Genomic DNA, 18,140 nt, shown 5'->3' on the forward strand with positions numbered 1-18,140 from the left:
TAACCAAAACAGCATGGTGCTAGTACCAAAACAGGTGTATAGACCAATGGAACAAAACAGAGGCCTCAGAAATAACGTCACACATCTACAACAATCTGATCTTTGACAAACCTGACAAAAACAAGCAATGGGGAAAAGAATCCCTGTTTAATAAATCGTGTTGGAAAAACTGGCTAGCCATATGAAGAAAACTAAAACTGACCCCTTTGTTTAAACCTTATACAAAAATTAACTCAAAATTGATTAAAGATTTAAACATAAGACCTAAAACCTTAAAAACCCTAGAAGAAAACCTAGGCAATACCATTCAGGACATAGGCACAGGCAAAGACTTCATGACTAAAACAGCAAAGCAATGGCAACAAAGCCAAAATTGACAAAGGGATCTAATTAAACTGAAGAGCTTCTGCACAGAAAAAGAAACTATCATGAGATTGAACAGGCAACCTACAGAATCAGAGTATAATTTTGCAATCTATCCATCTGACAAAGGGATAATATCCAGAATCTACAAGAAACTAAAACAAATTTACAAGAAAAAACAACCCCATCCAAAAGTGGGCAAATAGTATGAACAGACACTTCTCAAAAGAAGATATTTATCTGGCCAAAAAACATGTAAAAAGAAGCTCATCATACTGGTCATTAGAGAAATGCAAATCAAACCACAATTAGATACCATCTCATGCCAGTTAGAATGGTGATCTTTAAAAAGCCATAAAAAATGATGAGTTCGTGTCCTTTGTAAGGACATGGATGAAATTGGAAATCATCATTCTCAGTAAACTATTGCAAGAATAAAAAACCAAACACCGCATATTCTCATTCATAGGTGGGAATTGAACAACGAGAACACATGGACACAGGAAGGGGAACATCACACTCTGGGGACTGTTGTGGGGTGGGGGGAGGTGGGAGGGATAGCATTGGGAGATATACCTAATGCTAGATGACAAGTTAGTGGGTGCAGCACACCAGCATGGCATATGTATACATATGTAACTAACCTGCACATTGCGCACATGTACCCTAAAACCTAAAGTATAATAATAATAAATAAATAAACAAATACATAAAAAAGGTGGAAAACTTCAGATGCTGGAGAGGATGTGGAGAACTAGGAAAGCTTTTACACTGTTGGTGGAAATGTAAATTAGTTCAACCACTGTGGAAGACAGTGTGGCAATTATTCAATTTTCTAGATTCAGAAATACCATTTGACCCAGGAATCCCATTACTGGGTATATACCCAAAGGATTATAAATCACTCTACTATAAAGACATATGCACATGTATGTTTATTGCAGCACTATTTACAATAGCAAAGACTTGTAACCAACCCAAATGCCCTTCAATGATAGACTGGGTAAAGAAAATGTGGCTCATATACACCATGGAATACTATGCAGCCATCAAAAAGCATGAGTTCATGTCCTTTGCAGGGACATGGATGAAGCTGGAAACCATCATTCTAAGCAAACTAACACAAGAACAGCAAACCAAACACTGCATGTTCTCACTTATAAGTGGGAGTTGAACAATGAGAACACATGGGCACAGAGAGGAGAACATCACACACAAGGGTCTGTTGGGGGGTGGTGGTCTAGGGGAGGGATAGCATTAGGAGAAATACCTAATGTAGATGACTGGTTGATGGGTGCAACAAACCACCATGGCACATGTATACATATGTAACAAACCTGTATGTTCTGCACATGTATCTCAGAACTTAAAGTATAATAAAAAATAATAATAATAAAGAAAGAATAAAAGACTAATTTCAACAAGAAGATCTAACTATCCTAAATATACATGTACCCAAACAAGAACATCCAGACTCATAAAGCAAATTTTTAGACACCTGTGAAGAGACTTAGATAACTACACAATAATAGATGAAGATTTCAAAATCTTTCTACACCTTACTGACAGTATTAGATCATCAGGGCAGATAACTGAAGAAGATATTCAATACCTTAACTGGACACTTGACTAAATGGACATAATAGACATCTACACAACTCTCCATCCCAAAATAAGAGAATATACAGTCATCTCATCTGCACATGGCACATACTCTAAAATCAACCACACAATTGGACATAAAACAATCCTCTGGAAATTAAAAAAAAATAAGCCAGCCATGGTCACAGACCGCAGTGTAATAAAAATATGAAATAATAAAAAATGAATCACTTAAAAACAAAATTACTTGTAAGTTAAACAACTTGCTTCTGAATTACTTTTGGGTAAACAATAAAATCCTGAAATTCTTTGAAACTAGTGAGAACAAATATACAAAATATCAGAATCTCTGGTATACAGCTAAACAGTATTAAAAGAGAAGTTTATAGCTGTAAATGCACACACGAAAACGCTAGAAAGATCTCAGTTAACAACCTAACATCATAACTAGAGGAACTAGAGTAACAATGGCAAACCAACCACAAAACTAGCAGAAGATGGGAAAGAAACAAAATTGAAGCTGAACTGAAGAGAATTAAAAATGGAAAAATAAATAAATAAAAAATATTTGTAAAAATCCAGGAGTTGGACCTTTGAAAAAATTGATGACAGACCACCAGCTAGATGAATAAAAAAAAAAAGAGAGAGAAAAGATCCAAATAAATACAATTAGAAATGACAAAGGGACATTAAAACTGACCCCACAAAAATACAACCACAACAAAAACTACTACAGACACCTCTATGCACACAAGCTAGAATATCTAGAAGAAATAGTTACATTTCTCGACACATACAACCTTCCAAGATTGAATCAGGCAAAGTGTACCCTTGAACAGACCAATAATGAGTTTCAAAATTGAATCAGTAATAAAAAGCCTACCAACAAGGAAAAGCACAGCACCAACCAAATGGATTCACAGCCAAATTCTACCAGAAGTCTAACGCTAGCAATTTCTCAAAGAACTCACGTCAGAATTACTATTTGACCTAGCAGTCCCATTACAGGATATATCTCCAAATGAATAGAACCATTTCACCCTAAAGACACATGTACACGTATGTTTATTGCAGCACTATCCACAATATTGAAGTCATGGAATCAACCTAAATGCTCAAAACCAACTGGATTTAAAAATGTGGTACATATTCATCATGGAATACTACACAGTCATAATAAAGAATGAGATCATGTCCTTTTCAGCAACATTGTTGGAGTTGGATGCCTTGATAAAGCGAACATAGAGGAAGAGAAAACCACATGTTCTCACTTATTAGTGGGAGATAACATTGATTACATGTGGACACAAAAAAGGAAACAACAGAAACTGGACCTACTTGTATGTGGAAGAAGGGAGGAAGGTGAAGATAAAAAAAGATAAACAAAAATCTACCTATTGGGTATTATGCTTATTACCTGTGTACACCAATCTCCCATGACATACAATTTACCTATATAACAAACCTGCACATTTACCCCTGAATATAAAATAAAACCTACAAAATAAGTGAATAAAAAGTCAAAGCTTGTTATACTGGATATAAAAAATAAAAAGATTTAACAATATAAAAACATTTTTACAACCATTCAAAGGCACATTAGTAAAATTATACTCACATAAACTACCAACCCATTTTTATTTTGCTAACAAAAATTAAATTCAAATTTCCTGTGACGATGCGAATGTAATTTTTGTGAATCTGAAAAATTGCATACCAAATATTTGTTGAAAACAGTGATGAAGTTCTAATTTGAAAAACATGCTTTCATTGTAAGAGTAGTCACTCTAGACTCCAAAACATAGGACAACAGTTGGAAAGAAGGAGGCATAAAAAACACAGATTTTGATTTGGGGTAGTTCCTTGGAATGGAGATAGTGAGTTCTTGCCCATCTCTACTTGTGTTGTTTTGCTCTGTATACCAAGATGGGCTTCCTAAACAAGAACTCCCCTTGCTCACCTTAACTAGAAATATCTACAGTGTCTAATCCCTTACAACTATGAGGATGTGATCTGACAAGTGATAGTGACAACAAACAAGTTAAAACAAATTTTGAGGTTACTATAATCAGTGGTATTTTGGATGTGTTTTAAGCCATATATCTTTTGCTTGGGAAATACAAGTCCTTGCCTTGCCCACATACACCCCTATGTGTCTGATTTTTCCTACTTCACACTTAGTTGCATATAATAATCCTCAAAACCAAAGTAGAAAAGAGAGAAAGGTAGTGTGCTGTATAAGCTCACACTCTCCTTTTTTCCACTTTCTCTTCAGTTGAAAATTCTACAACAACTTTGTTCTACGAGTGGAAACAGGGAAGGGCATATGAAGCCACCTATACCAGGAATCGGAATTTGTACACTAACTGCTTGCATGACCCTGGCAGCTCTTTTGTTTTCTCTGAGACCAAGAAAAGCTTTTGTTTTGTTTTGTTTTGTTTTCTTGAAAGAAGGAAAATTAAAGATGCATTCTTTATGGCTAATTCTCTATTAGATATAACGTTTTATACACTTTACCTTCTCAAACAAGTTCGTTGGTATTCAAATACCCTATAGTTTTATTTTTTGTGTGCTTTTGATATGTCCATTTCTAAAAGAGATGTATTAAAGACTCCACTATGGAGAAATAGAAACGTTTTTACACTGTTGTTGGGAGTGTAAATTAGTTCAACCATTGTGGAAGACAGTGTAACAATTCCTCAAGGATCTAGTCCCAGAAATACCATTTGACCCAGCAATCCCATTACTGGGGATATACCCAAAGGATTATAAATCATTCTACTATAAAGACACATGCACATGTATGTTTACTGCAGCAAAATTCACAACAGCAAAGACTTGGAACCAACCCAAATGCCCATCAATGATAGACTGGATTAAGAAGATGTTGCACATATACGCCATGGAATGCTAGGCAGCCATAAAAAAGGATGAGTTCATGTCATTTGCAGGGACATAGATGAAGCTGGAAACCATCATTCTCAGCAAACTAACACAGTAACAGAAAACCAAACACTGCATGTTTTCACTCATAAGTGGGAGCTGAACAATGAGAAAACATGGACAGAGGGAGAGGAACATCATACACCACGGTCTGTGTAGGGTTGGTGATCTTGGGGAGGGATAGCATTAGGAGAAATACCTAATGTAAATGATGGGTTGATGGGTGCAGCAACCCACCATAGCACGTGTGTACCTATGTAGCACGCCTGCCCATTCTGCACATGTATCGCAGAACTTAAAGTATAATTTAAAAAATGAATAAATACTCCACTATGATTGTAAATTTGCTGGTTCCACCTAACACTACTTGCAGTTTTGTTGTTTATATTTTGAAATCATGTTGGGTGGGTAGAGGATGGTAACTATTACCATATCTTCCTCCTAGGCAATATAATGCATATCTATTTGGTTTTATAATAGATTTAGGGGATACAACTACAGTTTTTGTTTACATGGATATATGTCATAGTGGTGAAGTCTGGGCTTTTGGTGTAGTCATCACCCAAATTGTGTATATTGTACCCATTAAGCAATTTATCATTTCTCACCCACACCCATTTTTCCACCTTTTCAAGGTTCCAATGACTATTATTCCACTCTCTATGTCCATGTCTACAAATTATTTAGCTTCCATTTCCACGTAAGAACATGCAGTAGTTGACTTCCTGTTTCTGAGTTATTTTACTTAATGTAATGGTCCCCAGTACTACTCATGTTACAGCAAAGTAGATTATTTCATTATTTTTTATGGTTGAGTAGGGTTCCATGCCATATGCATATATGATATATATATATATGATACATTTATATGATATATATGATATATAAATGATATATATGTATCATATATATGATATATATGACATATATATGATCTATATATGATATATATGACATATATATGATCTATATATGATATATATGATCCATATATGATAAATATGGATATATAGGGATATATATGGATATATATGATATATATAGGATATATATATCCTATATATGATTCATATAATATATGTGATATATGATATATGATATATATTATATATGATATATATCATATTTTTTATACAATATTTTGTTGACAGACACAAGTTTTTTTCCATGTCCTTGATATTTTATATAGTGTTGTGATAAACACATGAATCTCGGTATCTTTTTAATTTCTTTTCCTTTCAGTAAATACTGAGTAGTGGTATTAGTGGATCAAATGATAGTTGAGTTTTAAGATATTTGAGAAATATCTTTTCTGTTTTCCAAACAGATTGTACTAATACAAATTCACACTAACAGAGTAAAAGGGTCTCCTTTTCTTCATATCCTTGCCAACATCTGTTATATATTGACTTTTTAATAATAGCCATTATGACCAGTGTAAGATGGTATCTTACTGTGGTTTTAATTTGCATTTCCCTGAAAATTAGTAATGTAGAGCATTTTTTCATATTCTTCTTGGTCATCTATATGTCTTTTTCAAAATGTCTGTTAGTGTCTTTTACCTAACTTTTTTTTCTTTTTATACTTTAAGTTTTAGGGTACATGTGCACAATGTGCAGGTTAGTTACATACGTATACATGTGCCATGCTGGTGTGCTGCACCCATTAACTCATCATTTAGCATTAGGTACATCTCCTAATGATATCCCTCCCCCCTCCACCCACCCCACAACTATCCCCAGAGTGTGATGTTCCCCTTCCTGTGTCCATGTGTTCTCATTGTTCAATTCCCATCTATGAGTGAGAAAATGCGGTGTTTGGTTCTTTGTCCTTGCAATAGTTTACTGAGAATGATGACTTCCAATTTCATCCATGTCCCTACAAAGGACATGAACTCATCCTGTTTTATGGCTGCATAGTATTCCATGGTGTATATGTGCCATATTTTCTTAATCCAGTCTATCATTGTTGGACATCTGGGTTGGTTCCAAGTCTTTGCTATTGTGAATAATGCGGCAATAAACATACGTGTGCATGTGTCTTTATAGCAGCATGATTTATAGTCCTTTGGGTATATACCCAGTAATGGGATGGCTGGGTCAAATGGAATTTCTAGTTCTAGATCCCTGAGGAATCGCCACACTGACTTCCACAAGGGTTGAACTAGTTTACAGTCCCACCAACAGTGTAAAAGTGTTCCTATTTCTCCACATCCTCTCCAGCACCTGTTGTTTCCTGACTTTTTAATGATCGCCATTCTAACTGGTGTGAGAAGGTATCTCACTGAGGTTTTGATTTGCATTTCTCTGATGACAAGTGATGATGAGCATTTTGTCATGTGTCTTTCAGCTGCATAAATGTCTTCTTTTGACAAGTGTCTGTTCATATCCTTTGCGCACTTTTTCATGGGGTTGTTTGTTTTGTTCTTATAAATTTGTTTGAGTTCATTGTAGATTCTGGATATTAGCCCTTTGTCAGATGAGTAGATTGCAAAAACTTTCTCCCATTTTGTAGGTTGCCTGTACACTCTGATGGTAGTTTCTTTTGCTGTGCAGAAGCTGTTTAGTTTAATTAGATCCCATTTGTCAATTTTGGCTTTTGTTGCCATTGCTTTTGGTGTTTTAGACATGAAATCCTTGCCCATGCCTATGTCCTGAGTGGTATTGTGTAGGTTTTCTTCTAGGGTTTCTATGGTTTTAGGTCTAACATTTACATCTTTAATCCATCTTGAATTAATTTTTGTATAAGGTGTAAGGAAGGGATCCAGTTTCAGCTTTCTACATATGGCTAGCCAGTTTTCCCAGCATCATTTATTAAACAGAGAATCTTTTCCCCATTTCTTGTTTTTGTTAGGTTTGTTAAAGATCAGATGGTTGTAGACATGGGGCATTATTTCTGAGGGCACTATTCTGTTCCACTGGTCTATATCTTTGTTTTGGATCCAGTACCATGCTGTTTTGGTTACTGTAGCCTTGTAGTATAGTTTGAAGTCAGGTAGCGTGATGCCTCCGGCTTTGCTCTTTTGGCTTAAGATTGACTTGGTGATGCGGGCTCTTTTTTGGTTCCATATGAACTTAAAAGTAGATTTTTCCAATTCTGTGAAGAAAGTCATTGGTAGCTTGATGGGGATGGCATTGAATCTATCAATTACCTTGGGCAGTATGGCCATTTTCATGATATTGATTCTTCGTACCCATGAGCATGGAATGTTCTTCCATTTGTTTTTATCCTCTTTTATTTCCTTGAGCAGTGGTTTGTAGCTCTCCTTGATGAGGTCCTTCAATTCCCTTGTAAGTTGGATTCCTAAGTATTTTATTCTCTTTGAAGCAATTGTGAATGGGAATTCACTCATGATTTGGCTCTCTGTTTGTCTGTGATTGATGTATAAGAATGCTTGTGATTTTTGTACATTGATTTTGTGTCCTGAGACTTTGCTGAAGTTGCTTATCAGCTTAAGGAGATTTTGGGCTGAGACAATGGGGTTTTCTAGATATACAATCATGTTGTCTGCAAACAGGAACAATTTGACTTTCTCTTTTCCTAATTGAATACCCTTTATTTCCTTCTCCTGCCTAATTGCCCTGGCCAGAACTTCTAACACTATGTTGAATAGAAGTAGTGAGAGAGGGCATCCCTGTCTTGTGCCCGTTTTCAAAGGGAATGCTTCCAGTTTTTGCCCATTCAGTATGATATTGGCTGTGGGTTTGTCATAGATAGCTCTTATTATTTTGAGTTACATCCCATCAATACCTAATTTCTTGAGAGTTTTTAGCATGAAAAGTTGTTGAATTTTGTCAAAGGCATTTTTCTGCATCTATTGAGATTATCATGTGGTTTTTGTCCTTGGTTCTGTTTATATGATGGATTACATTTATTGATTTGCATATATTGAACCAGCCTTGCATCCCAGGGATGAAGCACACTTGATCATGGTGGATAAGCTTTTTGATATGCTGCTGGATTCAGTTTCCTGGTATTTTATTGAGGATTTTTGCATTAATGTTCATCAAGAATATTGGTCTAAAATTCTGTTTTTTGTTGTGTGTCTGCCCACCTTTGGTATCAGGATGAAGCTGGCCTCATAAAATGAGTTAGGGAGGATTCCCTCTTTTTCTATTGATTGGAATAGTTTCAGAAGGAATGGTACCAGTTCCTCCTTGTACCTCTGGTAGAATTCGGCTGTGAATCCATCTGGTCCTGGACTCTATTTGGTTGGTAAGCTATTGATCATTGCCACAATTTCAACTCCTACTGTTGGTCTATTCAGAGATTCAGCTTCTTCCTGGTTTAGTCTTGGGAGGGTGTGTGTGTCGAGGAATTTATCCATTTCTTCTCGATTTTCTAGTTTATTTGCATAGAGGTGTTTGTAGTATTCTCTGATGGTAATTTGTATTTCTGTGGGATCGGTGGTGATATCCCCTTTATCATTTTTTATTGCATCTATTTGATTCTTCTCTCTTTTCTTCTTTATTAGTCTTGCTAGCGGTCTATCAATTTTATTGATCCTTTCAAAAAACCAACTCCTGGATTCATTAATTTTTTGAAGGGTTTTTTGTGTCTCTATTTCCTTCAGTTCTGCTCTGATTTTAGTTATTTCTTGCTTTCTGCTAGCTTTTGAATGTGTTTGCTCTTGCTTCTGTAGTTCTTTTAATTGTGATGTTAGGGTGTCAGTTTTGCGTCTTTCCTGCTTTCTTTTGTGGGCATTTAGTGCTATAAATTTCCGTCTACACACTGCTTTGAATGTGTCCCAGAGATTCTGTTATGTTGTGTCTTTGTTCTCATTGGTTTCAAAGAACATCTTTATTTCTGCCTTCATTTCTTTAAGTACCCAGTATTCATTCAGGAGCAGGTTGTTCAGTTTCCATGTAGTTGAGCGGTTTTGAGTGAGTTTCTTAATCCTGAGTTGTAGTTTGATTGCACTGTGGTCTGAGAGACAGTTTGTTATAATTTCTGTTCTTTTACATTTGCTGAGGAGAGCTTTACTTCCAACTATATGGTCAATTTTGGAATAGGTGTGGTGTGGTGCTGAAAAAAATGTGTATTCTGTTGATTTGGGGTGGAGAGTTCTGTAGATGTCTATTAGGTCAACTTGGTGAAGAGCTGAGTTCAATTCCTGGGTATCCTTGTTAACTTTCTGTCTCGTTGATCTGTCTAAAGTTGACAGTGGGGTGTTAAAATCTCCCATTATTATTGTGTGGGAGTCTAAGTCTCATTGTATGTCACTCAGGACTTGCTTTATGAATCTGGGTTCTCCTGTATTGGGTGCATATATATTTTGGATAGTTAGCTCTTCTTGTTGAATTAATTCTTTTACCATTATGTAATGGCCTTCTTTGTCTCTTTTGATCTCTGTTGGTTTAAAGTCTCTTTTATCAGAGACTAGGATTGCAACCCCTGCCTTTTTTTGTTTTCCATTTGCTTGGTAGATCTTCCTCCATCCTTTTATTTTGAGCCTATGTGTGTCTCTGCATGTGAGATGGGTTTCCTGAATACAACACACTGATGGGTCTTGACTTTTTATCCAATTTACCAGTCTGTGTCTTTTAGTTGGAGCATTTAGTCCATTTGCATTTAAAGTTAATATTGTTATCTGTGAATTTTATCCTGTCATTATGATGTTAGCTGGTTATTTTGCTCGTTAGTTGATGTAGTTTCTTCCTAGTCTCAATGGTCTTTACATTTTGGCATGATTTTGCAGCAGCTGTTACCAGTTGTGCCTTTCCATGTTTAGCACTTCCTTCAGGAGCTCTTTTAGGGTAGGCCTGGTAGTGACAAAATCTCTCAGCATTTGCTTGTCTGTAAAGGATTTTATTTCTCCTTCACTTATGAAGCTTAGTTTGGCAGGATATGAAATTCTGGGTTGAAAATTCTTTTCTTTAATAATGTTGAGTATTGGCCCCCACTCTCTTCTGGCTTGTAGAGTTTCTGCGGAGAGATCTGCTGTGAGTCTGATGGGCTTCCCTTTGTGTGTAACCCGACCTTTCTCTCTGGCTGCCCTTAACATTTTTTCCTTCATTTCAACTTTGGTGAATCTGACAATTATGTGTCCTGGGGTTGCTCTTCTCGAGGAGTATCTTTGTGGCGTTCTCTGTATTTCCTGAATCTGAATGTTGGCCTGCCTTGCTACATTGGGGAAGTTCTCCTGGATAATATCCTGCAGAGTGTTTTCCAACTTGGTTCCATTCTCCCCGTCACTTTCAGGTACACCAATCAGACGCAGATTTGGTCTTTTCACATAGTCCCATATTTCTTGGAGGCTTTGTTTGTTTCTTTTTATTCTTTTTTCTCTATACTTCCCTTCTCACTTCATTTCATTCATTTCATCTTCCATCACTGATACCCTTTCTCCAGTTGATCGCATCGACTCCTGATGCTTCTGCTTTCTTCACGTAGTTCTCGAGCCTTGGCTTTCAGCTCCATCAGCTCCTTTAAGCACTTCTCTGTATTGGTTATTCTAGTTATACATTTGCCTAAAGTTTTTTCAAAGTTTTCAACTTCTTTGCCTTTGTTTGAATTTCCTCCTTTAGTTCGGCATAGTTTGATCGTCTGAAGACTTCTTCTCTCAACTCGTCTAAGTCATTCTCCATCCAGCTTTGTCCCGTTGCTGGTGAGGAACTGCGTTCTTTTGGAGGAGGAGAGGCGCTCTTCTTTTTAGAGTTTCCAGTTTTCCTGCTCTGTTTTTTCCCCATCTTTGTGGTTTCATCTACTTTTGGTCTTTGATGATGGTAATGTACAGATGGGTTTTTGTTGTGGATGTCCTTTCTGTTTGTTAGTTTTCCTTCTAACAGACAGGACCGTCAACTGCAGGTCTGTTGGAGTTTGCTAGAGGACCACTCCAGACCCTGTTTGCCCAGCTATCAGCAGTGGTGTCTGCAGAACCACGGAATTTCGTGATCGACGAATGCTGCTGTCTGATCGTTCCTCTGCCGTCAGTCCCCCCTTTCCTTGACCCGGAAAGGGAACTCCCTGACACCCTGCACTTCCCGAGTGAGGCAATGCCTCGCCCTGCTTCGGCTGGCACATGGTGGGCTGCACCTACTGTCCAGCGCCCACTGTCTGGCACTCCCCAGTGAGATGAACCCGGTACCTCAGACGGAAATGCAGAAATCACCTGTCTTCTGCGTCGCTCACACTGGGAGCTGTAGACCAGAGCTGTTCCTATTCGGCCATCTTGGCTCCTCCCCCTGTTTTACCTAGTTTTTAATGGGGCTTTTTGTTGTTGTTGACTTGCTTGAGTTCCTCATAGATTCTGGATGCCAGCTCTTTGTCAGATGCATAGTTGAAATATATTTTCTCCCATCCTGCAGATTATCTCTTCATATTGTTGATTATTTCTCTTACTATGCAAAAGCTTTTTAGTTTCATTGTCTCATTTTTCTATTTTTTGTTGCATTTGCTTTTGAGATCTTAGTCATGAATTTTTTGTCAGAGCCAATATCCAGAAGAACTTTTCCCGGTTTATTTTTGAGTATTATTACAGTTTCAAGTCTTATATTTAAGTCTTTAATCAATCTTGAGTCAATTTTTGTATATGGTGTGGAATAGTGGTCCAGTTTTATTCTTCTGCACATGGCAATCTAATTTTCCCAGCACCAATTATTGAAGAGGGTATTCCCAGTGCATGTTTTTGTTGACTTTGTCGAACATCAGTTGGTTGTATGTATGTCACTTTATTTCTTCATTACCTATCCTGTTTTTTAAATCTATATTTTTATTTTTATTCGAGTATCATGGTGTTTTCGTTACTATAGTGTTGTAGTATAATTTGATGTCAGGTAATGTGATGCTTCCAGCTTTGTTCTTTTTGCTTAAGATTGTTTTGGCTATTCAGGCTATTTGTTATTGTTGTTCCATGTGAATTTTAGGATCATTTTTCAAATCATGTTAAAAATGATGTTGGTATTCTGATAGGAATTTTTTTGAATCTGTAAATTGCTTTGAGCTGTATGGTAATCTTAGTGATTTTTTTCCCATTCCATGAACATGGGATGTATTCCATTTGTTTGTATCTTCTGCAATTTCTTTAATCAGTGTCTTATAGTTTTTGGCAGAGATCTTTTACTTCCTTTGTTAAATATATTCCTAGGTATCTTATTTTTTGTAATCATTGTAAGTGGTATTAACATATTAATTTGGTTCTTGTATTGATCATTATTGTTACATAGAAATGCTGATGATTTTTGAACATAGATTTTGATTCCTGAAACTTTACTGAATTCAGTGATCAAATCTAGGAGTCTTTTAGTGATTTCTTTAGGGTATTCAAGGTATACAATTATATCATTGTTAAACAGGAATAATTTTACTTCCTTCTCTTCAATTTGGATACATTTTATTTCTGTCTTTTGCCTGATTGCTTTGTCTAAGGCTTCCAATACTATTTTGAATAGGAGTGGGGAAATTTGGCATTCTTGAGTTTTTTTTTCAGTTCTTAAGAGGTATGCTTTCAACTTTTCCCCATTCAATATAATATGGTCTCCAGGTTTTTTATATATGGCTTTTATTATTTTGAGGTATGTTCCTTGTATGCCTAGTTTGTTGAGGGTTTTTATGATAAAGCAAGGCTGAATAAAATTATTTATCTACACCTATTGACATGACCTTATCCTTACTTGTTATTAATTTTGTTTATGTCGTAAATCACATTTATTTATTTGCATATGTTAAACCATGCTTGCATTCCTTGAATAAAATCCACTTGATCATGATGTATTATTATCTTTTTGATGTGCTATTGAATTTTGTTTGCTAGTATTTTGTAGAGAATTTTTGCATTTATGTTCATCATAAATATTGATCTGTAGTTTTCCTCTTTTTATTGTGTGCTCATCTGGCTTTTATATCTAGATCCTGCTACTGTAGTAGATGAGCGAGGAAGGATGTCAACCTTCCCAATTTTTTGGAATGATTTCAGAACGATTGGCATCAGCTCTTCTTTGCATGTCTGGTAGAATTTAGCTGTGCATCTGTCTTGCCTGGGATTTTTTTTTGTTTAGAGGTATTTTATTACTGGATAAATATCACTATTTGTTACTGGTCTGCTCAAAATTTCCACTTTTTCTTAGTTCAATCTTGGAAAGTTGTACATTTTCAGAGATTTATCTATTTCCTCTGGATTTTCTTTACATACGTTTTTATTTCCAAAATTTCTATTTTGTTTTTCTAAATATAGATCTCTTTGGTAAATTTCTCATTCATATCCTAAATTAATTAATTAATTTTCTGGTTACTTTGTATTTGTTTTCATATTTTTCTTGCATTTCACTAAGCTTCTTTAATATCAATATTTTGAATTCATTTTCTGGTATTTAAAATTGCATTTTTGTTATGATCCACTGCTATAGAGCTATTTTGATCCTTTGGGGGTCTCATACAACTCTTTTATTTTATACTTCTAGAATTATTATTCTTATGCCTTCTCATCTGGAGAAATTGTCATGTCTTTTTATTTTTTAATATACTTCCATTTGGTCAGGACTTTTTAATATTTTCCTTTGAAATGTGACTATAATATATGCTGAGTGGGCTTGTTTGGCTTTAGTTCTGAATGATCTCAGTGGCAAAGACTTTGTATAAATTCCTTTGTTACAGATTGCCTAGTGTGGTGGATTTCTCAAGTGCTGTTTGTAATAGTGGTATACTGGACACGTAAGCATGCTCATGGCGTCCTGGAGAGCTGAGGTGGCAGAGGTCTGCATAAGCTCTTCTTGTTTCCAAGCTCTGTGCACTTACATCAGCAGATTTTGTATTAGATTGTGCAGTTTGACCCCATGACAGTAAGTGGCACTGGCAGGCAATAGCTAATTGTGGTGGTAGCAGTAGAGTTTATGCTTGACTTTTTTTTTTTTCTTTTTCCCAGAAAGAAGCTCTCTAATGCATCAAGCAATGGGCTGCTCTGTAGAACACACAGTGGCCTGGGCTTTGTGCTCAGATTCAAAGGGGTCACAGCTGGGCAGAGCTGGGTTGGGCTGGCCTGCCCGCAGGTATGCTAATGTCAGGCACAGACAACAGCCCTTGTGGGGGTGGCAGGGGACTTTCCTAGCCTCTCTATGATTTCCTCAATTGTATATAAACTTAGTGTGGTGGCTTTCTCAAATGTTAGTTGTAGTAATAATTTACCAGGTGGATAAGTAGGCTCAAGTCTTCATGAATATCTGGTGTAGTGTGGGCAATGATGATAGCAGAGGTCACAAAATGCCTGTTTCCTTTCTGATTACTGTGCATTTGTGTCATCAGATGTTGTAATGGGCTGTGTAGATGCTATAATGGGCTGTGTGATTAGCTGTGAGGTGGGGCTGGGCCAAGAAAGCCCAAATTCAGGCTTCATGACATCAAGTGCAAGCACTAGCCCTGACAGGAGTCAGAAGAGAGTTCTCAGGCTGCTGGTGCTATGTTCCATGGAGGAGAGGTGCAACATCTGCAATGCCAAAGAGCCCACACAAGGAAAGAAGGGCAGCTCATCCTCCACAACCTAGCAGGCTATAGTGAAATCTGACTCATTCCCATACTATCAATCTGGTGGAGCTCCCTATTATGTATTGCCACTGGAAGAAAACTAAAACAGTTATCTAAGTTACAAGCAGTCTGTCCTCAGACCAGAGAACTGCCCCAGGCCACAAAACTCCTTGCCCAGCACAAAATCCATGGCTCCAAAACCACACCCCTTTCAGTCCAGTCCTGTGAAGGGGGGTTGCCCAACTGCTGTGCCGGTGGCTCCATCTCATGCCACATTCACCTCTGAAGTCTGATTCTGGGGGTTCTTCCCCAACTCAAGACTAAATCTCAAATCTCAGTCCAGAGACTCTCCAAACCAATGACTGCTGCTTGTGCTGGCTGGGAGTTTCCTGAGCAGCCCACTGTGAGTTAGAATCAGGAATGATCATGCTTTATTTGTACTAGGGTCTGGAAGCATGTGCAAAAGGCTTCCCACTGCCATTCCTTCTCACAATCTCCCCACTGCTCCTCAAGTCAGATCCAGTACTGGGTGGGGTCAAAGAGCTCCCTTGTGGCCTGGATTGCCTGCCTCTCCAGTGGAAATGTGTGTCAGGGAGACATTTCCTATCCTTCTTTTTTTTTTTTTCTTTTATTATTATTATTATTATTATTATACTTTAGGTTTTATGGTACATGTGCGCAATGTGCAGGTAAGTTACATATGTATACATCTGCCATGCTGGTGCGCTGCACCCACCAACTTGTCATCTAGCATTAGGTATATCTCCCAATGCTATCCCTCCCCCCTCCCCCCCACCCCACAACAGTTCCCGAAGTGTGATGTTCCCCTTCCTGTGTCCATGTGTTCTCATTGTTCAATTCCCACCTATGAGTGAGAATATGCGGTGTTTGGTTTTTTGTTCTTGCGATAGTTTACTGAGAATGATGATTTCCAATTTCATCCATGTCCCTACAAAGTACGTGAACTCATCATTTTTTATGGCTGTATAGTATTCCATGGTGTATATGTGCCACATTTTCTTAATCCAGTCTATCATTGTTGGACATTTGGGTTGGTTCCAAGTCTTTGCTATTGCGAATAATGCAGCAATAAACATACGTGTGCATGTGTCTTTATAGCAGCATGATTTATAATCCTTTGGGTATATACCCAGTAATGGGATGGCTGGGTCGAATGGAATTTCTAGTTCTAGATCCCTGAGGAATCGCCACACTGACTTCCACAAGGGTTGAACTAGTTTACAGTCCCACCAACAGTGTAAAAGTGTTCCTATTTCTCCACATCCTCTCCAGCACCTGTTGTTTCCTGACTTTTTAATGATTGCCATTCTAACTGGTGTGAGATGGTATCTCATTGTGGTTTTGATTTGCATTTCTCTGATGGCCAGTGATGGTGAGCGTTTTTTCATGTGTTTTTTGGCTGCATAAATGTCAAAAAGCTTATCCACCATGATCAAGTGGGCTTCATCCCTGGGATGCAAGGGTGGTTCAATATACGCAAATCAATAAATGTAATCCAGCATATAAACAGAACCAAAGACAAACACCACATGATTATCTTAATAGATGCAGAAAAGGCCTTTGACAAAATTCAACAACCCTTCATGCTAAAAACTCTCAATAAATTAGGAATTGATGGGACGTATCTCAAAATAATAAGAGCTATTTATGACAAACCGACAGCCAATATCATACTGAATGGGCAAAAACTGGAAGCATTCCCTTTGAAAACTGGCACAAGACAGGGATGCCCTCTCTCGCCACTTCTATTCAACATAGTTTTGGAAGTTCTGGCCTATCCTTCTTGTGCAGTGGGGAGCCACTCCCAGTTTTCTGCCAGACCCATGGCATGGTCTGCTGCCTGCCATGTTTTTCAAAGTATCTGAAGTTTCTTTTGTTTTTATGTTGAGCTCCTGTGTTTCTTCTCAGATAAAATTCCACAGTATGAATCTCTACACTCTATTTTGCTATTTCCAAGTAAATGAGATGCACCAACAAAGCCTCTAATCTGTCATCTTAGAGGGAAAAAAAGCCACATTTATCCATTTCTATCGTCTAATAATTTTACCATGAATTCTATTTTGTCTAAAATTCAGGTTGCTACATATGCTTGGTATATACCTTTACATCCTTATTTTTTTCCAATTTATGTCATTTTGTTTTAGGTATATTTCTTATAAACAGCTATATTTGGGGGTTTATATTTTGTTTGCTTTGCCCAATCTGACAGTGTCTGGCTTCCAATAGAGAAATTTATTTTATTTTATTTTATTTTTATCAAAGTAATATGTGTGTGTAACACACACACACACACAAATAATAAAATTCCATTGTTCACAAGGGCTCATAATAAACTATCCTGAATGCCTGTTTTCTCCTTTATTCCTCAACATTTAAATGTCTGTTTCTATTCTTGGGGTAGTAACTTCCTTAACTCTAAGTAATTTACTTATTTTGGAATTTCTTGGTTTATTAGCTTTAGATGTCACTTATTTACTCTTTTACAAGAAAAGTGAGAATTTAAGTCACACTCACTCTTCAAAGTTTTAATTATATTATTTTAATTCATCTGTATTTAAAAGTATCTCTCATTTGCCCATTATGCATTTTGCTGAACAATATGAATCTCCTAATTTTAGTTGAAAAATGGTTGGATATCAGCAAATTCATATTGTTCAGCTTAATAAAAAGAAGCTAACAGTATTCCTATATTTTCTTTCACTTTTCTTCACCAATTTTCTCCTATCACCTTCTGTCAGTTGTGTCTTTATTTTTAT

General features: G+C 36.9%; 1 long non-coding RNA gene across 2 annotated transcripts in view; it reads right to left on the reverse strand.

Annotated features, from left to right (window-relative positions):
* LOC129024676 (uncharacterized) overlaps window positions 1–18,140 on the reverse strand; it is a 348,709-nt gene that overhangs the window by 47,977 nt on the left and 282,592 nt on the right. The gene's annotated exons all lie outside the window — the stretch shown is intronic.

This window comes from Pongo pygmaeus, chromosome X, assembly GCF_028885625.2.
Source record: "Pongo pygmaeus isolate AG05252 chromosome X, NHGRI_mPonPyg2-v2.0_pri, whole genome shotgun sequence".
In the NCBI taxonomy this organism is placed as follows: Eukaryota; Metazoa; Chordata; class Mammalia; order Primates; family Hominidae; genus Pongo; species Pongo pygmaeus.